General features: G+C 40.3%; 1 protein-coding gene and 1 long non-coding RNA gene across 5 annotated transcripts in view; one reads left to right on the top strand and one right to left on the bottom strand.

Annotated features, from left to right (window-relative positions):
• The window catches only part of STX17 (syntaxin 17), a 65013-nt gene extending 62099 nt beyond the window's left edge, over positions 1 to 2914 (bottom strand). Inside the window, exon 1 of one of the 3 annotated variants that reach the window (XM_004048348.5) lies at positions 2844 to 2914. The gene's annotated coding sequence lies outside the window, so the exon portion shown is untranslated. Of the gene's footprint in view, positions 1 to 2346 lie in introns of all 3 variants that reach the window. The other 2 variants (XM_063696623.1, XM_063696622.1) reach the window with 2 other exon arrangements.
• Positions 2886 to 27533, top strand: part of LOC134756893 (uncharacterized) — a 56716-nt gene continuing 32068 nt past the window's right edge. The window contains exons 1-2 of one of the 2 annotated variants that reach the window (XR_010130301.1): positions 2886 to 2996; positions 14537 to 14662. This is a non-coding gene — a long non-coding RNA (uncharacterized lncRNA). The remainder of the gene's footprint in view (positions 2997 to 14536; positions 14663 to 27533) is intronic. The other variant, XR_010130302.1, reaches the window with a different exon arrangement.

Raw genomic sequence — 27533 nt, 5'->3', positions numbered from 1 at the left:
TGTCTAACATTAACATTTCCCAATCTATCACACTGCCTCTTTTCTTTTCTTCTATACCACAAAGAGATTATCTTTATATCTACCATCATTCCTATCAAAATGTTTTTTGAACACACCTGTTGTTCAATAGATGCTGCCTGAACTAAAATATTTCTTCACACGTCCCTTCTATACAATTGTTAATCCTATCACTGTAGTCAAATAAGCACAATATGCATAGCCATGATAATGGAGCTTCAATTAGTCTACCTTTAGACTCTTTCCCTCCAAAATGGAATATAAACTATAAAAACATAAACTGTATTATAAACGAATAGCATAACCACACTGAAAGAAGTGAGGAAGAAAAATTATCTAAGCCACTTTTGAAAACAATATTTTAACTGAATACTATAAGCCTAGAGACAAAAAGAACTACACTGTACTCTATTTAGTAAACGTGTTTCTCACAGGAATATAGGTCAGAAATCCTGAAATTACTTTATGTGTATACTAGGACTGAAGAAATAAGAAAATATTTTGTAGAATGCCAAGAGTCAGATTTCTCACTGTCAGATAAAGAAGTTAAAAATAAGGGACAAAACTAGAATGAACCCTGTGGTGTTAGACTAGAAGCAAAGCTACTGGGATGAACTTTTGTTTTTAAAAAGTATATGGATAGACAAATACAGAAATAAATATAGATCTTTGTGTATGCATGGGTATGCATATGTATAGACTGGTGTCTTCTGTGGGGCCCTGGAAGCAATGTTACCCCAGTAGCAATGAGCATCCCTAGAGCACAGATCTTTGTGTTTAAATACTATTCTCCAAAAAAAGAAACTACGGGTCGTTGGAGAAGTGGCTGACTATCAGGGCTGAGGCACAGAAAACACAAGATGAGCCTGGGGCATCCTATGGTACCAGAAAATTAGGAAGTTCCAAAAAAGAAAAAGAAGGATGGAAGCACGCTGAAAAGCTACAGAAAGCAACCTGAAAGAAAACTCCCAATGATCAAAGCTGGAACAATTTCAAACATAAAATAACACAAGTGTAGGATAACAACCAATAGAAAAACATCTGAGTCCACATGGATACAAATAAATAACGGAATACAAATAAACAAATGGGAAATGGGCAGCTCATCCTTACAGAATAATTTCAATTAATAAAGAAATGAGGAAAGTAGAAAATCATCATTAGAACACCATAGTCATAATAATTGCTGAAGGCAAGATCCACCAATGGATGCGAAATTTAGCAAAGGAAAGTCTGAGGAGAAACAGGATATGCGTACGGTTTAAAAGCTCCCCCCAAAATGTCAATTATAAGGAGAAAAATAAGACCTTTACATTGGAGAATCCCAGCAGACACTCTCTACCAAGTGATCAAGATTAACCTCACGAGCAATAAGTCATATATATCAGCTATGCTCATATGATGAACTGAGAAGGGCACACACACTTTTGTGTTCTTAACAAAAATGTATAACCTTAATCTAATCATGAGAGAACACTGGACAAACCCCATTTGAGGGGCACTCTACAAAATAACTGACCAGCATTCTTCAAAAGTGTAAAGATCAGAAAGAGTATAAAGACAGAAAAAGACTATCAGTGTAAAGACAGGAAAAGACTGAGGAACTGTCACAGACTGGAGGAGACCAAGGACCCAAGACAACTAACTGCAATGTCAGGTCTTAGAGTGGATCCTAGAATAGAAAAAGGACATTAATACAGGGAAAAAAAACCACAAGTTAGTAATTCAGTTAATAGTATTATACTAATATGAACTTCTTGCTTTTGATAATTGCGCTATGGTATGTAAAAACTTATTAATGGAGGCAATAGGGAACTCTGTATTACTTTTGAAACTTTTCTGTAATTGTAAAATTATTTCAAAATAAAAAAGTTTTTTAGTATAAGAGGATGTTTCACGTAAGACAGGTAAAAACATTTAGAAGTCAAAGAACTGCAATCGTATTCACTGCATTAATACTTGGAGAGAGGGGTGCCAGGACTGTGCCAGGTGCTTTACAAACTTTATCATGTAGTGCTTACAACTAATATGAGATGGGTACCATAATACTCATGTTTCCCAGTAAGTTACTTAGGAGGTTATTAATAAGTGAAAGATCCCATTTCTCAGGAAACCCAGCCCCCAAAAGTGACGAACACCTTCCATCGGCCCAGAGCTCCCACTTTTCGGGATACTAGAGGCGCCCGATTTCTTCGGGCCCGCCGCTTAATGTTTCTGACTTATGGAAGAGATACCGAATTTGGAGAGAAAAGTCAACGTAAGGTCTCCTCTCTGAACCTCGGTTAGCTAAAAGGAGGGAGCCAAGGTGTGGGACCTTCTGCGAACCACCTCTGGGTTTGGCGAGCAGGGGCTTCCGGCCTCTCGCTCCCAGTCCTCCGAGCCTCACTACCATCGAGCGTCGCGTCATCCCTCGCAGTGTTACCCACAGCACACCTGGGCCACACACACCAAACGCCCCCACCAGCGAACGGATGCGCGGGTCTGTCCCAGGACCCAGACGCCAGCGACCCTGGCGACCCGGGGCCTACAGCGCGCCAGAGACAGGACGCGCGCCGGAAACTTTTCCACCCCGCGACCCCGGGAGGCCGTCCTGCTCGCATCGTCTGCGGCCTCCCTATACCAGCTTATAATAAAGCTTCCAAAAACGAAACCAAGCGAGGCTCCGCCACTTCTGAAAAACAGGAGGAGCCACCATGGCGCTCGCACTTCGGATCCAATGCCCTACTTGCCGCCCAGCGCCTCTTGCGCGCGCCACAGGGGCGCCAGGCCCACCAAGCCTGTGAGGGCCCGACGCCCCCAAAGGCGGCCTCCAGAGAGCCCCTTACCTCCCGCCGGGGCGCTCGAGGCCGGTCGGTGGGCACGGCGCAGGCGCAGGAGCGACGGGGCGGGGCATCACGAGGGGTGGGCAGGGTTGGGCCCCGCCCCCGCCCCCGCCCCCGCCCCGCGAGGCCACCAGGCCGGGCGCGGGGGGCGCACAGGTGAGTACAAATGCGGACGCTGCTGAGAACAGCGAAAGCCTTTTTCAAAAGTGATCTTGATTTACGTTATGGGGTTGTGACTCGAGCCAAGAGGAGAGAGATGCACAAACGGTCTTTAGGTCTGCTTGTTGTGTTTAAGACAATTCATGCTTGTATGGCCGACTGCATTTCGCAGTTTTCCTGTCCGTTTTCCTCTATTCTTCCTAGAATTTTATTTGCGGGTTGGGCATGTATTCTTAGCTCTGTTTTGAAACTGAAGCTCAGAAAGGTGGTGCCTCCCCATCCCGTCCCCAAAAGCCCTGTGAAGTGGACAGGGCAGGAGTGCCATCTTAATTGCAACAGGTGTAAAAATTAAAGCTCAGCAAATTGTGGTTTCCTCCAAAAACTGGTGGAGGGCTTAAGGCAAACGTCTTTATCCCGATTTTATAGATTATGACTCTAGGGTTTAACGAAGAGTTTTAAGTGACTCACTCCAGTTCAGCCAGCTTATGACAGAGCTGGAACTCCAACTGGGTGTCCTAATTTCCTTCCCAAGTTATTCCAGTTAGACCAGCTGCAAGCACATGAACAAGCAGGTGGCCGGCTTTGAAGCCTTGTCCAAGTCACAGGTCCTCCTCTCTTCATGGCCTAACTTCCAGATCCAGCCCTTTTAAAAAGATGTCTGTGAATATTCAGATGACGTGCTTAGAATTTATTCACTAATGGCATTGTCTCAGAAGTGATCAGGATGTTCAAACCACAGTTAAGGAAACTGAGTTCTTAGGGTCTTCCAGTAGAGTAGGAGGTAAACAGGGAAGATTAGGGGCCTGTAGATCCTTTAAAAAGCCTTGAAAGACAATTTCTAAAACAAAGCACCAAATCTACCAAGCAATTTGGATTTTCTTTGGGGACATAATGTATGCTGATATTTGTTTTACAATGAGCTCCAGAATGTATTTATCAAATTTTGATTCTAAGGAGAAAAATTAAAGTATTAGGCAATACTGTGAGAAAATGTTTTTTATGTAAGGATCAGTGAAATAAGATCTTTTGAAATAAAAGATCATTTGTGTTAAGTTCTGAAAAAGCTTCCTCAGGTACAAAATCAGGAGGTGTGGTACTCAAAGATTCTAAATTTGGACCTGGACTTCTAGGTTGTTATATGTATGTTTGCTGTAAGTTAGGTGTGTCAAAGTAGTAGGATAAACTTTTTTTTTTTTTTTAGACAGAGTCTTGCTCTTTTGCCCAGGCTGGAGTGCAGTGGCATGATCTCAGCTCACTGCAACCTCCACCTCCCAGATTCAAGCGATTCTCCTGTGTCAGCCTCCTGAGTAGCTGGGACTACAGGCGTGTGCCAACACGCCCGGCTAATTTTTTGTATTTTTAATAGAGACGGCGTTTCACCATGTTAGCCAGGATGGTCTTGATCTCCTGACCTCGTGATCCGCCCACCTCGGCCTCCCAAAGTACTGGGATTACAGGTGTGAGCCACCACGCCCGACCAAAACTTTTTAATCTAACTGTTGGTTAGCTTGATTTATAATCTTTAAATATTCAAACATATGGTGTGTGGACCTCTTTTGTGTACTCTGGGTCATCAAGTTGTTAGGGGCAGGCCTGCTACTACTGGCCAACATTTTCCTGAAGTCCTAACTGAACCCAGCAAGTCCAAACAAAACATTAAGTGTATATGTTGGAAAGAAAATTAAAAAAAAATTCTTAGGGTATTATGATTGATTGCTTTCTTGGAAAATCCATGGAATAGACTGAAACTAATTCAATAAGATGGCTATAAAATACCTCTCCTAAACAACAATCATCAATTTTAAAATGTAGTGGGAAGAAGACTGGGCATGATGGCTCATGCCTATAATCTCAGCACTTTGGGAGGCCAATGAGGGAGGATTGCTTGAGGCTGGAAATTCAAGACCAACCTGGGCAAAATAGTGAGACCCCATTTCTAAAAAAAAAACAAAAAAAACGTAGCTGGGTATGGTGGCATGTACCTATAATCCCAGCTACTCAGGAGGCTGAAACAGGAGGATCAGTTGAGCCCAGGAGTTTGAGGCTGGAATGAACTATGATCCCACCAGCCTGCACTCCAGCCTGGAGAAAAGACTGACACCCTGTCTCAAAAAAAAAAAAAAAAAAAAAAAAAATTGAAATGTACTGGGAGAAAGATTACATTCAAAAATGACAAAAATCAAGTTTGTGTTTATAAGGAATTACAAGACCTATTTGAAGAATTGAGAATAATAGCTAGATGAGGGATAGGGGTGGAAGGAAGGATCACAAAGGGGCATGAGGAAACTTTGGGAGTGATAGAAATGTTCATTATCTTGATTGTGGTAATAGCTGCATGGACGTATATATATGTCAAAACTTACCAAATTGTACACTGTAAATATGTTTATGTATAAGTGCTTATTGTATGTCAATTATACCTAAATAAAGCCATGTAAAAAGGAAGGGGGGAAGAAGTAGCTTTTTATTTGATTGCATGTGATGTGTAAAGCACTTGGTTAGGCACTTTACATGCAATATGTTATTTAATACTGATGACAACCCATGAAGTAGGTATTACAATCACCCCCTTCATACAAACTAGGAAATTGAGGCTTAGAGAGTAACTTGACCAAGGTCCAAGTCTCATATACTACATAACAGGAGTAAGACTCAAATCTTATGTAACAGTATTTATACTTTAACCTGACTTCCATATTTCCATAAAAGATACAAGTAAAGACTTGACTATATGGAAAAGTAATACAGTCAATATTGTAAAGTTGTCCATTTCCACCAAACTAATTTAAAAATTTATCAAAATCCCATTATGATTTCTTTCTCTTTCTTTCTTTCTTGTTTTTCTTTCTTTTCTTTCTTTTTTCCTTCCTTCCCTTCCTTCCTTCCCTTTCTTTTCCTTTCCTTTCTTATTTCCTTCCTTCCTTCCCTTTTTTCCTTTCCTTTCTTATTTCCTTCCCTCCCTTCCTTCCTTCCTTCGTGTTTTGTTTTGAGATAGAGTCTTGCTTTGTCACCCAGACTAGAGTGCAATGGGGGTGATCATGGTTCACTGCAGCCTTGACCTCCTCCCGCCTCAGCTTCCCAAGAAGCTGAACCACAGGTGTATGCCACTGTGCTGGGCTAATTTTATTTTTCTAGAAATTGGGACTCCCTGTGTTGCCCAGTCTAGTCTCCAATTCCTGAGCTCAAGTGATCCTGCTACCTCAGCCTCCCAAAGTGCTAGGATTACAGGTGTGTGCCACCACACCAGGCCCCCTTTATGATTTCTATAATAAAACATTTTTAAAAATCCAAATTGATTTTGCAACTATTACTCTTTCTTCTTAGAATGCCATTTTTTGCCTGCTTTCCCCCATCTCTTTCTCCCCACCCCAGAGTAAAGAAATTACTCTTTGTTCTGCTGGACTCAAAAGTCATCTCACCTAGGAAGCTTCTCCCACTGATATGGTTTGGCTCTGTGTCCCCACCCAAATCTCATCTTGAATTGTACTTCCATAATTCCTACATGTTGTGGGAAGGACCTGGTGGGATATAATTTGAATCATGGGAGATAATTTGAATCATGGGGGCGATTTCCCTCATACTGTTCTCATGGTAGTAAATAAGTGTCAAGAGATCTGATGGTTTTATCAGGAGTTTCCGCACTTTTGCATCTTCCTCATTTTCTCTTGCTGCTGCCATGTAAGAAGTGCCTTTCACTTCCCGCCATGACTCTGAGGCCTCCCCAGCCATGTGGAACTGTAAGTCCAAATACAGTTCTTCTGTATTTCTTCCCAGTCTTGGGTATGTCTTTATCAGCAGCATGAAAATGGACTAATACAGTAAATTGGTACCAGTAGAGTGGGGCGTTGCTGAAAAGGTACCCAAAAATGTGGAAGCAACTTTGGAACTGGGTATCAGGCAGAGGTTGGAACAGTTTGGAGGGCTCGGAAGAAGACAGGAAAGTGTGGGAAAGTTTGGAGCCTCCTAGAGACTTGTTGAATGACTTTGACAAAAATGCTGATCGTGATATTAACAATAAGGTCCAGGCTGAGGTGGTCTCAGATAGAGATGAGGAACTTGTTGGGAACTGGAGCAAAAGTGACTCTCATTATATTTTAGCAGAGACTGCCGGCATTTTGCCCCTGCCCTAGAGATTTGTGGAGCTTTGAACTTGAGAGAGATGATTTAGGGTATCTGGTGGAAGAAATTTCTAAACAGCAAAGTATTCAAGAGGTGTCTTGGGTGCTGTTAAAGGCATTCAGTTTTATCAGGGAAGCAGAGCATAATAGTTTGGAAAATTTGTAGCCTGACAATGTGACAGAAAAGAAAATCCCATTTTCAGAGGAGAAAGTCAAGCTGTCTGCAGAAATTTGTATAAGTAATGAGGAGCCAAATGTTAATCGCCAAGACAATGGGGAAAATGTTTCCAGGGCATGTCAGAGGTCTTCACAGCAGCTCTTCCCATCACAGGCCCGGAGGCCTTGGAGGAAAATATGGTTTCATGGGCTGGGCCAAGGGTCCTTGTGCTGTGTACAGCCTAGGAACTTGGTGCCCTGTGTCTCAGCTGCTCCAGCTGTGGCTGAAAGGGGCCAATGTGGAGCTTGGGCTGTGGTTTCAGAGGGTGCAAGCCCCAAGCCTTGGCAGCTTCCACGTGGTTTTGAGCCTGCAAGTGCACAGAAGTAAAGAATTGGGGTTTGGGAACCTCCGCCTAGATTTCAGAGGATGTATGGAAATGCCTGGATGCCCAGGCAAAAGTTTGCTGCAGGGGTGGGGTCCTCATGGAGAACCTCTGCTAAGGCCGTACAGAAAGGAAATGTGGGGTCAGAGCCCCCACACAGAGACGCTACTGGGGCACTACCTAGTGGAGCTGTGAGAAGAGGACCACCGTCCTCTAGTCCTCTAGACCCCAGAATGGTAGATTCACTGATACCTTGCACTGTGCACCTGGAAAAGCCACAGACACTCAACACCAGCCCGTGAAAGCAGCCAGGAGGGGTGGTATACCCTGCAAAGCCACAGGGATGGAGCTGCCCAAGACAATGGAACCTACCTCTTGCCTCAGCATGACCTGGATATGAGACGTGGAGTCAAAGGATATCATTTTGGAGCTGTAGAATTTGACTGCCCGCTGGATTTCTGTTACAGGGCACGTGATCTGTAACCCCTTTGTTTTGGCCAATTTCTCCCATTTGTAACAGCTGCATTTACCTAATACCTGTACCCCATTGTATCTAGAAAGTAACTAGCTTGCTTTTGATTTTACAGATTCATAGGCAGAAGAGACTTGCCTTGTCTCAGATGAGACTTTGGACTGTGGACTTTTGGGTTAATGCTAAAATGAGTTAAGACTTTGGGGGATTGTTGGGAAGGCATAATTGCTTTTGAAATGTGAGGACATGAGATTCGGAGGGTCCAAGGGCTGAATGATATGGTTTGGCTCTGTGTCCCCACCCAAATATCATCTTGAATTATACTCCCGTAATTCCCACGTGTTGTGGGAGGGACCTGCTGGGAGATAATTTGAATCATGGGGGCAGTTTCCTCCATACTGTTCTCATAGTAGTGAATAAGTCTCATGAGATCTGATGGTTTTATCAGGGGTTTCCGCTTTTGCATCTTCCTTGTTTTCTCTTGTCACCACCATTTAAGAAGTGCCTTTCTCCTCCTGCCATAATTCTGAGGCCTCCCTAGCCATGTGGAACTGTAAGTTCAATTAAATCTTTTTTTCTTCCCAGTCTCAGGCATGTCTTTATCAGCAGCGTGAAAACAGACTAATACTCTCACCCTCTCAAGTCCAGGTTTAATGTCCCCTTATAAGCTACTACAGCAATCTATGCTTATCCCTATAAAGGTCCTTATCATAATTAGTCGAATTCTTCATCTTCTTATCTGTGACGCTACTAGATTCTAAGTTTCTTGAGGAAAGATATACATTATTATTTACTTAGAACCTAGTACGGTTCCTGGAACATCCTAGGAAAACAATGTATTTTACATGAATTAAGAAATAAATTTTCTAGTATCATAAAGCAAGTATATGAAGAATCTGAAATAAAATCCAAATTTGGTACAATGGTATAGACCTAATAGGTTACCTTCCTGGTCCATTACTTTTCTGAGAACTCCAAAGAAAAGCCCAGGAACTGCTCCTCCCCTCCAGATCTGAATGCCAGTAGTTATGAGTCTCTGTTGTACCAGCATGAACCCCTTCCTACCCTTGACCAGAGGGAATTGGTCCAGGAGCAGACACCTGAGTGGGCTTTTCTTTGCTGGAAGCCTTTTTATTATAGCTTCGATCTCATTACTTATGATAGGTGTGTTCAGGTTTTTGACTTCTTCACGGTTCAATCTTGGCAGGTTGTATGTGTCTAGAAATTTGTCCATTTCTTCTAGATTTTCTAATTTATTGGCATATACTTGCTCATAGTAGTCTCTAATGATCTTTTGAATTTCTGCAGTTTAGATTATAATGTCTCCTTTTTCATCTCTGATTTTATTTCTTTGGGTCTTCTCTCTTTTTTCTTAGTCTAGCTAAAAGTTGATTGACTTTATTTATCTTTTCAAAAACCACCTTATCATTTTATTGATCTTTTGTATTGTTTTGTTCATTTTTATATCATTTATTTCTGCTCTGATTTTTATTATTTATTTTCTTCTACTAATTTGAGGTTTGGTTTGCTCTTGTTTTCTAGTTCTTTAAGATGCATTGTTGGGTTGTTTGAAGATTTTCTCCTTTTTTATTAGGTGGTTATTGCTATAAACTTTCCTCTTAGTACTGCTTCTGCTGTATCTCATGGCTTTTGGTGTGTCATGTTTCCATTTTCATTTGTTTTAGGAAATTTTAAATTTCCTTCTTAATTTTTTTATTGACCTGCTGGTCATTCAAGAGCCTATTATTTAATTTCTATGTGTTTGTATAGTTTCCAAAGTTCCTCTTGTTTTTGATTTCTAGTTTTATTCCATTATGGTGAGAGAAGGCACTTGATATTATTCTGATTTTTTTTGAGTGTTCTAAGACTTGTTTTGTGACCTAATATATGACCTATCCTTGAGAATGATTCATATAATAAAGAGAAGAATGTGTATTCTACAGGCATTAGATGAAATGTTCTGTAAATATCTATTAAGTCTATTTGGTCTATAGTACAGAGTAAATCCAGTGTTTCCTTGTTGATTTTCTGTCTGGGTGATGTGTCCAGTGCTGAAAATAGGGTGTTGAAGTCTCCAGCTATCATTGTATTGGGGTCTATCTCTGACCTTAGTTTTAATAATATTTGCTTTGTATACCTGGGTGCTCTCCCGTGTTAGGTGCATATATGTTTAGAATTACTAAATTCTCTTGCTGAATTGACCCCTTTATCATTATATAATGACCGTCTTTGTCTCTTTTTATATACTTTGTTTGAAATCTTTTGTCTAATAAAAATATAGCTGCTCCTGCTTGTAATCCCAGCACTTTGGGAGGCTGAAATGGGCAGATAACTTGAGGTCAGTAGTTCAAGACCAGCCTGGCCAACATAGTGAAACCCCATCTCTACTGAAAATGCAAAAATTCACCAGACGTGGTGGCATGTGCCTGTAATCCCAGCTATTCAGGAGGCTGAGGTGGGAGAATTGCTTGAACCCAGTAGGGCAGAGGTTGCAGTGAGCTGAGATCATGCCACTGCACTCCAGCCTGGGCAACAGAGCGAGACTCCATCTCAAAAAAAAAAAAAAAAAAAAAGAACAAAAAGCGTTTATGGCTGCTCCTGCTCCTTTTTTGTTTGTTTCAATTGGCATGGAATATTTTTTTCCATCTCTTTATTTTCAATCCATGTGTCTTTATAGGTAAAGTGTGTTTCCCGTAGACAACAGATCTTTGTGTCTTTTTTAATTAGTTCAACTACTCTGTGTCTTTTTGATTGGTGAGTTTAGTCCATTTATATTAAATGTTACTATCGATAAGTAAGGACTTACTTCTGCCATTTTATAATTTGTTTTCTTGTTGTTTTGTGGTCTTCCCTCCCTGCCTGCCTGCTTTCTTTCCTCCCTCCCTCCCACCCTTCCTTCCTTTTGTGAAGAGTATTTTCTCTGGTGGTATGTTCCAATTTCTTGCTTTTTACTTTTTGTGTATCTGCTGTAGGTTTTTAAATTTGAGATTCTCATGAGGCATGGAAATAACAGCTTATAACCCATTATTTTAAGCTGATAACAACTAAACACTGGTTGTAAAAACAAACAAATAAGCAAAGAGAAGAGTAATAAAAACTCTACACTTCAACTTCACTTTACACTTTAACTGCTTGCTTTTTAACTTTTTGGTGTTCTTATTTATATCTTACACTGTCCGTGTCTTGAAAAGTTGTTGTAATTATTATTTTTGATAGGTTCATATTTTAGTATTTCTGCTCAAGACATGAGTAATTTCCATACCACAATTACAGTGTTACGATATTCTGTGTTTGGCTAGGCACAGTAGCTCATGCCTATAACCCCAGCACTTTGGGAGGGCAAGACAGTTTTGGCCATGTTGCCCAGGCAGTCTAAACACCTTGAGCCCATGTGTTTGAGACTAGCCTGGGCAACATGGCAAGACCCTGTCTCTACAAAAATTTTTTAAAAAATAAGCCAGGCACTGTGGCATGAGCCTGTGGTCCCAGCTACTTGGAAGGCTGAGGTGGGAGGATCACCTGAGCCCAGGAGTTGAGGATGCAGTGAGCTGTGTTATTAATAGCACCACTGCACTGCAGGCTGGGTGGGCAACAAAGCTAGACCCTGTCTTAAGAAAAAACTTCCGTTTTTGCCTGTTTACTTATTATTACCAGTGAGTTTTGTACCTTCAGATCACTTCTTATTGCTTAACATCCTTTTCTTTCAGATTGAAGGACTCCCTTTAGCATTTCTTGTAGGACAAGTTCGGTGTTGATGAAATCCCTCAGTTTTTCTTTCTCTGGGAAAGTCTCTATTTATTCTTCATGGTTGAAGGATATTTTTTACCGGATATACTATTCTAGGATAAACGTGTTTTCTTCATCACTTTAAATATGTCATGCCACTCTGTCACACCATATGTACTGCCATGTCAAACCTGTAAGGTTTCCACTGAGAAGTCTGCTGCCAGACATATTGGAGCTCCTTTGTATGTTATTTGGTTCTTTTCTTTGGCTGCTTTTAAGGTTCTTCCTTTCCTTCACCTTTGCGAGTTTGATTATTAAATGCTTTGAAGTAGTGTTCTTTGGGTTAAATCTGCTTGGTGTTCTATAATCTTCTTGTGCTTAAATACCTGTATCTTTCTCTAGGTTTGGAATTTTCTCTGTTATTATCCCTTTTAATACATTTTCTACCCCAATCTCTCTCTACCTTCTCTTTAAAGCCAGTAACTCTTAGATTTGCCCTTTTGAGGCTATTTTCTAGATCCTGTAGGCATGCCTTATTCTTTTTTATTCTTTTTCATTTTGTCTCCTGTGACTGTGTATTTTCAGGTAGCCTATCTTCAGGCTCACTCATTCTTTCTTCTGCTTGATCAGTTCTGTTGTTGAGATACTCTGATTCCTTCTTCAGTATGCCAGTTGTATTTCAGTATGCCAGTAAGCTAAAGCTTCAGAATTTCTGCTTGGTTTTTAAAAATTATTTGAATCTCTGTTAAATTTATCTGATACGATTCTAAATTCTTTCTCTGTGTTATCTTGAATTTTGTTGTACTTCCTCAAAAGAGCTATTTTGAATTCTCTGTCTGAATGTTCATGTAATTCTGTCACTCCAGAATTGGTCACTGGTGCCTTATTTATGTTGTTTAGTGAGGTCATGTTTTCCTTGATGGTCTTGATGCTTGTGGATATTCAGCAATGTCTGGGCATTGAAGAGTTAGGTGTAGTCTTTGCAGTCTGGGCTTGTTTGTACCTATCCTTCTTGGGAAGGATTTCCAGGTATTCAGAGGGAATTGAGTGTTGTGATGTAAGTCTCTGTTCACTGCAAGCATAACTGCATTAGGGGCCACCCTAAGCCCAGTAGTGCTGTGACTCTTGCAGACTCGTAGATGTACTGCCTTGGTGGTCTTCGGTAAGATCTGAGAGAATTCCCTGGATTACCAGACAGAGACTCTTGTTCACTTTTCTTACTTATCCCAAATAAATGGAGTCTTGATGAGCTTCCTGGATCTGGGGGAGGAGTGACACAAGCACTCCCATAACCACCACCACTGGGACTGTGCTGGGTCATACCTGTAGCCAGCATAGCACTAGGTCTCGCCCAAGGCCTGCAGCAGCCACTCTGGCTACTGCCAGTGTTCACTCAAGGCTCAAGGGCTCTTCAGTCAGCAGGTGGCAAATCCAGCCAGCCTTCTGTCCTTCCCTTCAGGACTATAGGCTCCCCTCAGCCCAGGGCAGGTCCAAAAATGCTATCTGGGAGCCAGGGCCTGGAGCTGGGAACCTTAGGCAGCTCCTTAGTGCTCTATTTTACTGTGGCTGAGCTAGCACCTAGGCCACAAGACAAAGTCCTTTCCACTCTTACCTCTCCTTTCCTCAAGAAGAAGGAGTTTCTCCCCATGGCCACCACCACCCCAGGCCTATGGCAAGTACTGCTTGGTTTACCCAAGTCCCAAGGGCTCTTCAGTCAGCTTGCAGTGAATGCTGCCAGGCCTGGGTCTCTCTTTAGGGCAGTGTGCTCCCCTCTGGCCCAGGGTTAGTTGAGAAATACCATCCAGGAGCAAAGTCCTGGAATCAGAGACCCCAGGAGCGCACTTGGTGCTTTACCCTACTGTGGCCAAGCTAGCTGCAAGGCTTACTTTTCCCTCTCCTTTCGTTAAACCGAAGGAGTCTCTCTCCGTAGCCACTACAGCTGGGAATGTGCTGGGTCACACCTGAAGCTAGCACAGCACTCAGTCTCATCCAAGTCCTGTGACAAGTACTGCCTTGCTGCCGCTGGTGTTTATTCAAGGCCCAAGTGCTCTTTAGTCAGCAAGAGATGAATCCTGCCATAACTGTGTCCTTCTCTTTAAGGCAGAGGGTCCCCTTCTGGCCCACAGTGTCTAGAAATGTTGTTCAGGAACTAGGACTGGTTTGGGGGCTTCAGTACTCTTCCTGGTACCCTGTTCTACTGTGGCCGAGATGGTATAGAAGTTGCAAGACAGAGTCTTCTTTACTCTTCCCTCTCTCTCCTCAAGTGGAAGGAAGGAATCTCTTTTGGAGCTGCAAGCTGTTCTGCCCGGGTTAAGGGAGGTTTGACATAAGCACTCCCTTGGCCACCCCAGCTGGAGTCTCACTAGGTCACGTGCCCCCCAGGTCCACTGGCTCTGAGTCCAGCACAGTACCAGGGCTTCCCCAGGAAATGCAGTCCTTGTTGCTTAGACTGCCTTTCAAGTTTATTTAGGGTCCCAGAGCACTTTTTAGCCCATGGTCATGTGGCTTGCTGGAACTCAGGTTCTGACTATTGGGAAGGATGATCCCCCTCTGGCTAGGGCTGGTCTAAATGCTCCCTCTGTGAGCACCAGCTAAATTCTTTCTTGTGTTGCTTTCCACTATGACAGGCAGCACTGAGTTCCAATGCAAAGTCTCACAATCACTGTGCTCTTCCTCCCCCAGGCATACAGATTCTCTCTCCTCACCACGCGGCTGCTGCTGGAGGATGGAGGAGGGGTGGTGTCAGCAATTCAAGACTGTCTTTCCTACCCTCTTCAGTGCCCTTCCTTGATAAGCTGTTTAAACCAGGTACTGTGATCACTCACCTGATTTTTGGTTCTTACAAAGGGGCTTTCTTGTGTGGATAGTTTTTCAATTTGCTCTTCCTGGAGGGGAGATGTTCATTGAAGGCGTCTGGCTCAACCTCCCTCCACTCTATCCCTCATTTTTCTTTGTTTTAACTAGCTCAAATGAACTTCTACTTTCAATCTAGATAATTCTAACTATTGTAGACACAAAATCCCATGTTTCTACTATCTTATGATATCAATTTAAACATATATATATATAATGAATCCACTGACTTTAGTACTTAAACCTCACCACTGTCTGCTTTATTGTCCTCTGCCACCACACACACCATCACCAAACAGTTCATATATGTAGTAAGGTTAAAGAGACTTTATAGCAAACCCAAATGAGTAAACACTTTCCCATTCACTACAGAGGAATTTGATAATCATTTTATATATGGAGTGGCTTAAATGCCCAGACATCTGCTTATAAATTTCGTTCCCTTTTTCCCTCTTCCCCTTATTTGTTCTTTAGATTAGCTAGTTTATTTATTCTCACAACTTAGTGTGCCCAAGAATTATTGCATAAAATAGTATTTATAAAGTCATGCTTAACAAACCTTTTGGACAATTTAAAGAATTTTCAAGGGTAATTTTGACTATGTAATTTTTGCTTTGTTCACTGACTTTAATTCCTCTTATTCACATCTCTTACCATCCTAACTCCTCCTCAAACGTGGAACTTTACACTATGCTTACAATGAGAACACAGTAAACAAACAGCATTAAAATTATATCAAATGTTATTTTTACCTTAGCAGTTTACAAGGCACTTTGGATTTTGTAGTACCTTAGTTATTATTATTATGAATGTCAATAATATCACATGATAGATGAACAAACACGCAAGTTAATAGAAATTCCACTTGAGCCCAACCTTATTTTCTAACTTTATTTCCAGTTACTTTCCATCACACATCTTTAGTTCTAACCAAATTGAAATTCTCAGTGTTTTTTAATCCCAACGCTTTCCCCAATCCTATCCTGTGCCTTCCACCTGGGATATTCTCTACCAATTGCTCTTCCCTCTAAGTATGTCCAAATCATACTCATCTTTCTATGTTCATACCAACTATGGCCTCTCCTAATATTTCTAGAATTTCTAAATTTAATGCCTCCTTCCTCCAAATGACTACCTTATAATGTGGACTTTCTGGTTTTTTTGACCCATCAGTCTACATTTTAGTACAGTAATCTGGTATGTGTCCTGTTGTCCCTCCAGTGCTTTAAACCTTTCAGCTCTCTGTTTAAAGTAATAACAGTAACAATATATTGGGTGATGATAGCTTATGGATAAGTCAAATGAATGGCATAAATGCTTTAAGGGATGGGAGGGAGGAATTGGGAATAAGGTAACTGCACTACCTCTAGAGTGGCATTTTGTTACTTGAAAGTGGACTTCGATCAGTAGTGAATGTATATTGGAAACTCTAGGGCAACTACCTAAAAAATTCAAAAAGAAGTGTAATTGATATGCAAAAGAAGATAGAAAAGAAGGGGGAGCAAAAATAAACAAAGAACAAGTGCAATGAGTAGAAAACATTAGGAACATGTAGATGTTAAACCAAATACATCAATAGCCACTTTAAGTGTGAATTGTCCAAATATATCAATTTTTTGTGAGTGTGATTGTCAGACAATAAAAAACAAGACCCATATGTTGTCTACAAGAAACTCACTCTATAAAGACACAAGTAGGTTAAAAGTAGTGGAATGGTGGAAGAGATACCATGCTGTATTCATTAGCTAGGGCTTCCATAACAAAGTTCTAGAAATTGGTGGCTTAAACAAGGGAAATTTATGTTCTTACAATCTGGAGGTTAGAAGTCTGAGATCAAGGAGTTGGCAGAATTATTTTTTTTCTGAGGATCATGAGGGAAAGATCTGTTCTTAGCTTCTCTCCTTGGCTTGTAGATGGCCATCTTCTCCCTCTTGAGAAGAATATAGAGTTCCCTCTGTTCGTATCTGTGTCCAAATTTCCTCTTCATATAAGGACACTAACCATAGTGGATTAGGGCCCATTCTTATGACGTTATTTTAATTTTGTACCTCTTTAAAGACCCTGTATCCAAATATACAAGTCACATTCTGAGGTATTGGGAGTTAGAACTTCAACAATAAAAATCTGGGGGAGGAGACACAATTCAACCCATAATATATGCTAACACTATTCAAAAGAAAGCTGGAGTAGCTCTATTAATTGCAGTCAATGCAGACTTCAGAACAAGGAAAATTATCAGGGATGAAGAAGAGCACTTACCTAATGATAAATGGTTCAATTCTCCAAGAGGACAAGACAATCCTTAATGTGTACACACCTAATAACAGAGCATCAAAATATATGAGGCAAAAACCAATACAAATGCACGGAGTAATAGACAAGGTGCCTTACAAATAGAATTCGGGAGCAACGGTGCAAAAATTAATTTCCTTAAACATGTTATTTCTTCCAGGGGCAACAGGATTGTTAAAGAACCAAGGAAGTATAACAATAGGGCAAAATTATTCCTGAGATAACAAATATTTCAAGATTCCTGTCAGAGAAGCTGTTGGAGCTCTCTTTTACAGGATTATAGAATCTATCCTCAGTCCTTTGACAACTGACACTCTCACCAGTAAACCTTTTAATCCCCCAAGTAGTGGAATACATTTAAGGAACTGGAAATCATCAAAATTCACAAAGAGCACCACCCTCTCTCCTCTTATCCCGGGAAGCCCCAAATTCTATTGTCATATCCCTTACGGGATTTTTTCCCCTTTTGTAGGCTTCAGTTGTTTTTAGGAGCTTTTTGAGTAATATTTATACTTCTAGCCAAAGATGCATTAACTTTAATATTTCCTTGGCAGATTAGTACTAAAGAGAGAAATGTTGCTTGTTTCACGGAAATAAATTGATAGGTCCAGCAACTGTCATTTTGCTTATATAAGTGAACACTTCAGAAGAGAAGTGTTTTGAACCTGAGCAAATGGTTTTAAATATGGAAAAAAAATTCCCGAATCTCAGTACCTAAACATTAAAGGACATAATTGGTAACTTTAAATCTTTCCAACATCTGGTAAGTGCTTTCTCATTCACTCATTCAGTCTGCACCACCAGCGTGTCAGCCACTGTGCTGAGTCCTAGTGATTGAAAGTTTAAAAAGATCCTGTTTCTGTCTTCCAGGGTTGACAGTCTGGGAGGGAACACAGACATGTTACTAAATACAGTATAATTAATAACTGTTAGATTAGCTGTCCCTATAAAAATGCTATAGAAAGACACACAGAGCTGGCAACTTAAGAGTTTAGTCAGTACATGGGCATTATCACAGAAGGAAGAAATAGCATTCTCAATGGAGAGAACATATGTAAAAAGCACAGGAAAAAAATGCAACAGTGGTGTGTCCAGCTCCCTCAGAGTAGTGGGAGTAACAAGAGGAGACTCTTAAACTCAACTTGATTTAGGATGAATAATTTAAGTGGCTTGTCTGTGCAGCTTTCTGCTTCATAGTTAACACCTACAAGTGCTAAAGCATAAAATCAGAGAAGGCTGCCCAAAAACAGGATGAATAACTACCTCAGAGGTATTTATCAAAGTTCATATTGATCATGTTTCTATTTGTTTCAGATCTTATCATGGCACGATTTGGTTTTTATCTTTATTGTGTTCTCTCCATCTAAGACACATACCGTATAGACTCACAAACTCATAACACCTACAGATTACTTGTGGGGGCTTCTGAGGCCTTCCACCAATTTTTTTTTTAAATTTCAAAAACATTTTAAGAGACAGGGTCTTGCTATATTGCCCAGGCTGGAGTGCAGTGGCTATTCACAGGTGCAATCGTAGTACAAATGTGCCTGGCTTCACATTTAAATTTAAATCTCCAGCCTCGCCAGGTGCAGTGGCTCACGTCTGTAACCCAAGCACTTTGGAAAGCTGAGGCAGGAGGATCGCTTGAGTCCAGGAGTTTGAGACCAGCCTGGGCAACATGAGACCCCATCTCTACAGAAAATTTTAAAAGTAATAATTAAAAAATAAAAACCTCCAGCCTCATAGGCTACTATTTTCTGAACCAGGTTCCTATAGTTCCTCAATATCCCATCCACTTTCTTGCCTCTATGCCTTTGCTCAAGCTATACCGCTTTGGAATGCCTTCTGCCTCTTTTCCATTGATCAGAACTTTATCCCTCCTTGAAGACCTACCTCAAATGTATTTTCTTCTCCAAAATCTTCCCTCATTTCCCCAGCCTGTGCTCCCATAATACCTTGATTTAATTTTGCTCTGTGTTATAGTAATTCACATACCCGTCTTTCCAGCTAGAGCAGAAACTTTTTGAGGGCAGAGACTTTGTCATAATTATTTTGTGTTCCCAGCACCTGGTACATGACTGGGAATGTGGCACTTGATAAATATTTGTTTTAAATGACCTGTTCGTCTCATTGCCTTTGTGTTCTCATTAGTGTCCTCTCCAGTTTCATAACTGAGTTTCTCCAGCTGAGCAAACCTTCTGAAGCTCAATTGATGACTGAGGCTGAGATTAGAGGAAGAATAAAAAACTACCTGAGGCACAGGGTCACCACCCTGACAGCACAGCGAATCACTTAGAAACCTTTTAAAAGATGTAGTTGCTCCCAGCACTTTGGGAGGCCGAGGCGGGTGGATCACGAGGTCAGAAATTCGAGAACAGCCTGGCCAACATAGTGAAATCCCGTCTCTACTAAAAATACAAAAAATTAGCTGGGCGTGCTGGGGGGCACCTGTAATCCCAGTTACTCCGGAGGCTTGGGCAGGGAATCACTTGAACCTGGGAGGTGGAGGTTACAGTGAGCCAAGATCGCGCCATTGCACTCCAGCCCAGCGACAGTGTGAGACTCCATCTCAAAAAAAAAAAAAAAAAAAAAAGATGTAGTTGCCTCGGCTCCACCTTCAGAGATCTTGACTTACTTGTCCTGGAGTAGAAACCAGGTGTCAATATATTTTCTGTAAACAATTCTAAAGTATAGTCAGTTTTGGGAACTACAGATCTGAAGGGTGGATGGGAAATTATTGCTGGGCCCCATATATAAGTTAGAATAATTTCTAATTTGCTTTTCTCAAAAGGTAATGCTTTTCACAGAAAAACATAGCTAAAAGAATGGAGACCACACAGTCTGGATGAAGTTGACCTTTTTTCCAGAGAAATCTTTGCCATCAGGAGCCTGAGTTACGCTATGGGGGGAATCACACAATTGGCATGATACTCACCTTTGAGTTCCTGCTTAGCATGTCTAGAGAATCCCAGTGCTCCCCGTCATATATATCTTTAAAATCTTATTCAAGGAAAAGCCATAAAGTGAACTGAAATCAAAATGCCAAGCACCAAATCATGAAATGAATAATGGAAGCTTGAAAGTTCCCAGTTCCCTTGAGGGTCTCGACATGGATGTCCCCTGTGACATGCAGTCAGTGGAATGGGAGAACAGGGCCAGATACCATGAGGAGGACCCCATGTTACTTAACTCCAAGGCCATGTGCACAGTATGGGCCATGTGAAGAGTGCCCCCTGGAGTTGTGTAGTGCTGCATCTTAGCACAGGGACTTTCCAGTCCTCACACCCAAAAGATTTCTGGTGGTGGCCTCCAGTTTGGTTCTGTTCTCCAGCCTTCTTCTGGCTTGGAGCTGTCACTCAGAACCAAGGTGAAGGATGAAGAGCCTCCTCATCAAAATCTGTCTGCTGGGGTCTTTTCCTACCTGAGGTTGTCTTCACCAGAAATTCCCCTAACTGGCAGCTCTTGTCAACACATTCTGGATCCCCCTGATGGACTCCAGCTAGACTTGATTCTTAAATCAGTCACTGTAGCAGAGTTTCAGAAAGGATTTAAGTTCCTTTGCGTCACCACTACTCCTGTTCTCTTTCCCCATTGATCAAAGTGTCCATAGAGCATGAGAGTACGTACTTTATTTTCAGATTAGGGCCATTTCAGGGTGTGTGTGTGTGTGCGCGCGTGCATGTGTGTGTGCATGTGCGTGTGTGAAATTTAACAGTCTAAGGGCAAAGAAGTAAAATAAAGCAGTATTATCTATTTAAAAATTATCCCAGAACGTTCCAGAGAGTAGGAACCTTAAAAATGTTAGTTTCTATTGTTCTTGGCGGATGATAAAATGAATGCAGTGATGGTGGTGAAATCTACTGAGTAGCTTTCACTTTTTATATTTTTAGAGAGAGCGGAGAAAGCAGCAGGGTCCTCACAGTAAGGGGAGGATTAATTTTTTCCAAATGAAGTTGTAAAAATCAAAAAAATAGGAATTTTGATTGAGAAACCATTTTTTATAAACTGTAAAGGACTATGTAAAATGAATGGAGTTATTTTGATAAGAGATGCCAAACTGAATGCCACAAGGGTTTGAAGAAGAGAAAGAGACCACAACCTGTTGTGGAAATCAGGAGGAAATGTTATCTCCCATTTAATAAGGATGTGATCTTGTACAAGATGTGATTTCTGCATTGTGGAGCTGGGACCATGATCCCTGCCCTGACTACAAAGCAAGGCTGATTACGAGAATAGAATTGGATTTTTTGTGTCTGCACTTGTGTCTGCACTTTGTGTCTGCACAATACAAATGCAAAGTGATGTTATTGTAGCTGTTATTGCCGATGAAGATATTATTATTGATTTTGAAGAAATTGGCCAGCATTTAACCGAGCTGGCAGGGGAAGGCCTTACAGGTGGAGAAAAGAGGACTGGAGAGGTTTCTGCCAATTTTCTTGGGTGATTGAGAGTCCCTGCATAAAAGAGTTGTTTCTGAGCATCTGTTGACACCTACATTGTCAGTGGACCTGTGGCAATTCTAGTAATACGATATTGAATAAGAAATGCTATCTGCCTTCAGGGAGCTCACCTTGACTTGGTTTTAAGGATGGCTTCAAATATCAGATCAAGAAATGTATAGTTAATGTATAGGCAGTGGAGAGCCACTGAAGGTTTTAGAGCAGAGGAATGACATATTTTAGGCCCTTCTAACAAAATACAGTACTTAATTCAGCTTTCAACCAGCTTACCACCAGGAAGTATTTTTGGCTAGCAGGTGATTGAGCTCCGCAAGCCCCAGGCTTCAAGAACCTGGAATGCTGTACCCCTCTAAATAGCACTTTTTAAAAAACTTGTGAATAATGGAACTGATTGTTTCCTTCTTTGCAATGACTGTTAGAAAGCCTAAGCTAAATTTAAACAAGTACATAGGACTTCAAAGCATGAATATGAATCCCTGCTTCAGCTCTGGCTAATTTTTCCCACATTCACTTTATTTTTAATCCTTCCCTTGCTTTTATAAAATGTTGTTGAATTATATGTAGTTTTGTAAATCAGGAAAAAGATTAATTATAAATAGATAAATATCATTTTTTATTTTTTCTTATTTAATTAACTTTTGGTGAAGATTATTTGAAATGTCCACAGGAGACATTTGCATGGATGAGGTATATTGGAAAAGTAATGTTACAGATGTTACTTTCTAATATTACTGCTCATCTCCTAACTTAAAATTCTGTTAAAGTCATGTATAATATAACACTTGAATATGAAGTGAACCTATCAGCAACAACATTTTTGCATTTAAAGTTTGAACTCTGCTTTCAAAAGAATTTAACAAAAGATACCAACTTAAAACTACCTAAATATTTGTTCCCCTGTGTTTTTAAAGTTCTGTTTAAGTTTAAATAAAGGAGCTATGATTTATAGCCTATCAGAATGTTAGAAGATAAAATCTGCTATCCTGATTTTAAAAATCATACATATAAAAATTCATTTGAAATGAAATGAAATCTGTTCTGTAACTAAAAGTTACTTATAATGCTTGGATTACATTGCTAGATCAGAAGAAAGGAAGGTATAGAAAAGTCTGTATGTATTTCTGTGTTCAATCTGCCTTATCATTTGAAACTTACATTTTTAAACATTTGAAAGCAAGATAATATTTAAGAATTTGAAAAGTATTAAGGACATTTTTCTCTATTAAAAATTTCTCTTTAGAGATTGCTTTTAGGGCCAATTTACAAGACCCACAACTAAATTGTTTTTTTTTTAAATTTTTTTTTTGGTTTATACGTATACCCTAATCTTTGCATTCCTCTTTCCCTCTACCCCGTCCTTCAATTGACTAGGTGATCAAAGTTTATCTCTTTTTGTTTCTGATCGAACCGACTGTTTCTGGAAAAGGTAAACATCTATTCTCCAAAGGGCAGTGACTTTCTACCTGTGAAAATAAAAGGTAAACTTCAGAAGAAAATTCTGAAAGAGGAATTTAGAGATGTTCCAAATAAAGGCAATATGGTTTCACTGGAACTGAAATGTTGCCTTCCAATTCTACTACAGAAGGCAGAGTGGCACATGTGGCACCTGGTCAGGATGGACTCACTAAAGGATTTAACCCAGACTTCTGATCAACAAATATTGCTGCTACATTAACTGATTTGCAACAAAGAAAGAAAATATCATCCAGTTGATTTTATTATTTAAATATGGGCTCAAATCTTAAATCTGACAAACTAATAAATAAATATGTCTGAAAAGTAAATAGTAAATGGTGAACTGGTATGGCTGAGGCATTTGTACTGAACTCATGCTGCTTCCTGGAGATCACTGCATTCTTTTCTGTGCTCAGTAATCTACTTAAACTATGTCAGAGATTCGCCCGAGACTTACTTTCCTGTCCTTTCTGGCTCATATTATTTCTTTATTTAGAAAATCAGAACATTTGTTTGTTTTTAGGGTTCAAGCACCTCTTCTCATCTCTATAATGTCTCCAAATGTCTCAGAGGATCCCTAACACTATCTGTGTTTCTTGCACATTATGGTATAATTTATCTGTGTCTAGAGATCTGAAGTCAGGCAAAGTAGTTAAGGGCACTCTTTCTTCTTCCTCATATATCTTGAGACACAGTTCTCTGCTCTTGTGGTTTGTCTGACCCTTTTGAGTTCCTGTTATGCTTCCATTTGCACCAGAAGACAATGGAAATCAAGTGAAATTAAATATAAAATGTCAGAACTAGAAACGCTATTAGATCAAGTTTAGATAAAGAAATGAGAGGGATTTAATCTGCTTTGTTCCTTACTAAGACATGTACATGGGGCTGTATCCAAGATAAAGCTATGAAACACTTGAAACACTAACTCCCCTTGTACTGAGTCTATGCTTATGTGCAACAGACTTTTGATAGTAATTTGGCTTTCTGTGTAGATCCGCCTATAGATAAAAAAAAAATATACTTACCGGAAGATCCAAGACCCAGTTATAAGTTAATAGATGAACTTCTAATTTATACATCAGAGCTTGTTAGTGGATGTCCATCTCGGGGTTGGAGAGAGGGAGAGATTGATCCACTGTCATTATGCTGCTAAATCAGGTTCCTGAGATATAGCCCTTGGAACATGGAGATCACACCAGGGTACTGCCCCTTCAAAGCCTCTTTGGGCACCTAGCAACCCTTCTCCGTGGTGTACTTTGACTCTATCTTGTTGCTAGTTGTCCACAAATGCCTGTTCTGTGAGATGGTCCACCTCTTGGTTTGTAAGGCCAGACAGACATAAGCACAGCTACTTCTCAAGAGGCTGTTACTGACCACAATAGGTCTTTTCTGTTTTTTTGTTTTGTTTTGTTTTGTTTTGTTTTGTTTTGTTTTGTTTTGAGACAGAGTCTCACTCTGTTGCCCAGGTTGGAGTGCAGTGGTACGATCTTGGCTCACTGCAACCTCTGCCTTCTGGGTTCAAGCAATTCTCCTGCCTCAGCCTCTGAGTAGCTGGGATTACAGGCGCCCACCACCATGGCCAGCTAATTTATTTATTTATTTTTTTTAGTACAGATGGGGTTTCACCATGTTGGTCAGGCTGGTCTTGAACTCCTGACCTCAAGTGATCCAACTGCCTCAGCCTCCCAAAGTGCTGTGATTACAGGTATGAGCCACCGCACTCGGTTGGTCTTTTCTTCCTAAAGGCAAAACCCAGAATCTTTCCACCTGTTAACACCTGTAAATCTTCTGAAATACTCCTTGGAACAAAGACTGCAGTTTCTTCTTTAAACGTATGACATGAAAATCCATTTTTACAGCCATGCAGTGAAATATGCAGCTATGTGGAAAGCTTCAAGGATAAAGAACGATTACAATAGACTTCATTCAAAACTTTTTAGGGATTCTTCAAATAATGATATCTAATTGGAGAGTCTGATACATGTTCCAAGGCTGAATCCTGGGCCTTTATAGCAACCAGAAAAAAAAAAAAAGGATTGAAAATGCCTAAAAGCTCTAACACCCACTTTAAAAAATGCTTTGAAATTATAATTATTGAAAAAATACTATTTGGAACTATATCATGATTAAGAAAGCATCAGAAATAAAGTAGCTTGGCAATTTTGAGTTACTCTCCAACTAAAAAAATCTGTTTAATGGACTTTGAAATGATTTTGTATTTGTGTTTAAAAAATATGCATCTCTATCCAGGTTGACAGCTTAAGTACCAAGATCTAGCCAAACAAAATCTGAAGTGACTAAGGCATTGCTTCTTAAATAAGAGCAAATTGGAACTGCCATTTCAAATCACTACCATGTCTTCTGGCAAGACTAGATTAGCACTCACACTCACATCTGATGAGGGAGTCACCTCAAGCTTGCAAACAGCCAATTTGGATTACCCAGCAAGGGCATGTTAAAACCAGCAAAGGGTTGCCAGGCCTCTGTTCTTTGGCCAGCCTATATAGAATGGAGAATTTTGTAGAAGTGATGTGTTCAACACTTGGATACGTTTAAGAAGACAGCTTGAGTCTAGTTTCTTTGGTCCCTAGGCCAGCTCAAAGTAACCAGGCACATGCCCTTGCTGACCTCTAAAGGCAGGTCACTCTTAAAGTAAGAGTCTTACTGGCTCTTGCTTGACATCTCTTCTTTGTTTCATTCTGCTACCTGACTTTGGTTCTGCTTCTGGCCCTTTGGAATTGGTGTTTGAACTTGGTCTCTGTTCTTTAGGCCCTGGATTTTCCTAACAGATTCCAATTGGGTTTATCCTGCTGGCTGTCTATGAGCTAGGCTACCCTACTTCTTGCCCTTCTGAGGCTAACTTCCAGCATAGTCCACTTGGCTGACTGGTTCTTCTCTGTGTCTGCAAGAGTATATGTGAGTGTTTGGTGGAGAGGGGAATAGGATGTATGCTCAATTTGAATAATCACTCACTAAAATGAGAGAGAGAGAGAGAGAGAGAGATCTAAACATGGGGAGTAGAAAGTAATACAATTGCTTCTCCTTATTGACTATCCTTAGGTTTGAGGTAAATTCTTAATTAGGTATTTAGTTCCCTCCCAAGTATTTTATCACAGGCCTCAGATTCTGCTGCCACCTGGTGCTAAAATGTTCTAGGTAGTGATGACTAAATAGTTTGACAAACTCCAAGAAGTATCACCTAGATTCAGAGATAACACATACTAATTAGGAGGCTAGATATTTAACATAGTAAGTAAAAGATATAACATTAAAAAAAACAAGAATAGCTTAGTGTAATACATAATGAATATGTTATACTTATAAACAGATATATAAGATGTAATAATAGTAGATTACTGTATAGTTCTGAGCTATCACTATCTCTTAGAAGTATGGTCCATGTCAGGGCCAGGTGCAGTGGCTCAGGCCTATAAGATCCCAGCCCTTTGGGAGGCCGAGGCAGGCGGATCACCTGAGGTCAGGAGTTCAAGACCAGCCTGGCCAACATGGCAAAACCCCGTCTCTAAAAAAAAAAAAAAAAAAAAAAAAATATATATATATATATATATATATATATATATATATATATGTATGTGTGTGTGTGTATATATATATGTGTATGTATGTATGTATATACACACTGTACACACACACAAAAAAAAATTAGCTGGGCGTGGTGGCACACGCCTGTAGTCCCAGCTACTTGGGAGGCTGAGGTAACAGAAACGCTTGAACCCAGGAGGTGGAGGTTGCAGTGAGCTGAGATCGTGCCACTGTACTCCAGCCTGGGCAACAGAGTGAGACTCTGTTTCAAAAAAAGAAAAAAAAAAAAAGAAAAAGAAAGAAATAAAAGAAGTATAGTCTATGTCTAATCCCCATTTGAGCTGTCACTTCCAAATATGACAGAATGCTTAGTGTTAATACACATTAACAGCAAACAGTTTCACTTAATGGCCTCCCTAACTGAAAAAAGTTTTCTGCCAGCTTCTAAATTAAGATTGGTTAATTTTGCCCAAGGTTTATTTATATTTCACAGAAATTATTTTTTTCTTTTGTGGAGTTTATTGATCTGCCATTTCTCCCCAGTCTTCATTTTGCCACCATTTTTCTCTATTGTTCCTCCAAGCAGAGTCTGTTTCCATTGCTTCCGGTTTTTCCAAAATTGTTTTGTTTCTATTCTTTAACTCTCTGTCTTGTGAGATTTTCATATTCCTGGTGATTACATATCACCCACCCAATCTTTCCCAGTGTAACTTATACAGAAATGCTGTCCTATTGGACTCCCAAATACAGCAATACCTTACTCATTTGGCTTTTGAGTCCCAACTATTGAGGGACATAAGAAGAATTTTTCCAAGGTTCAGGCAAAAGAGAAATTTAGTAGGACCATTCATCTAAGACAGATAGTATTTTCCAGAGATGATCAAAAGAATAATTCCCACTCCACACACATGCTTTTTTTTTTTTTTTTTTTTACAATATGACTTCTGTTCTGTTTTCATAGAGAAGTGGAATCTAAACTCTCTTCCCTAGAATCTGGGTGGGTTTGTGACTTTGGAAGAAGTGATGCTGTGTGACTTCACTTAGATGTGACTTAGGTTAGACGATAAAAAGTGATA

Source organism: Gorilla gorilla, chromosome 13 (genome assembly GCF_029281585.2).
Source record: "Gorilla gorilla gorilla isolate KB3781 chromosome 13, NHGRI_mGorGor1-v2.1_pri, whole genome shotgun sequence".
NCBI lineage: Eukaryota > Metazoa > Chordata > Mammalia > Primates > Hominidae > Gorilla > Gorilla gorilla.
The sequence above is the reverse complement of the archived record's forward strand: the minus strand, read 5'-3'. Positions and strand labels throughout refer to the sequence as shown.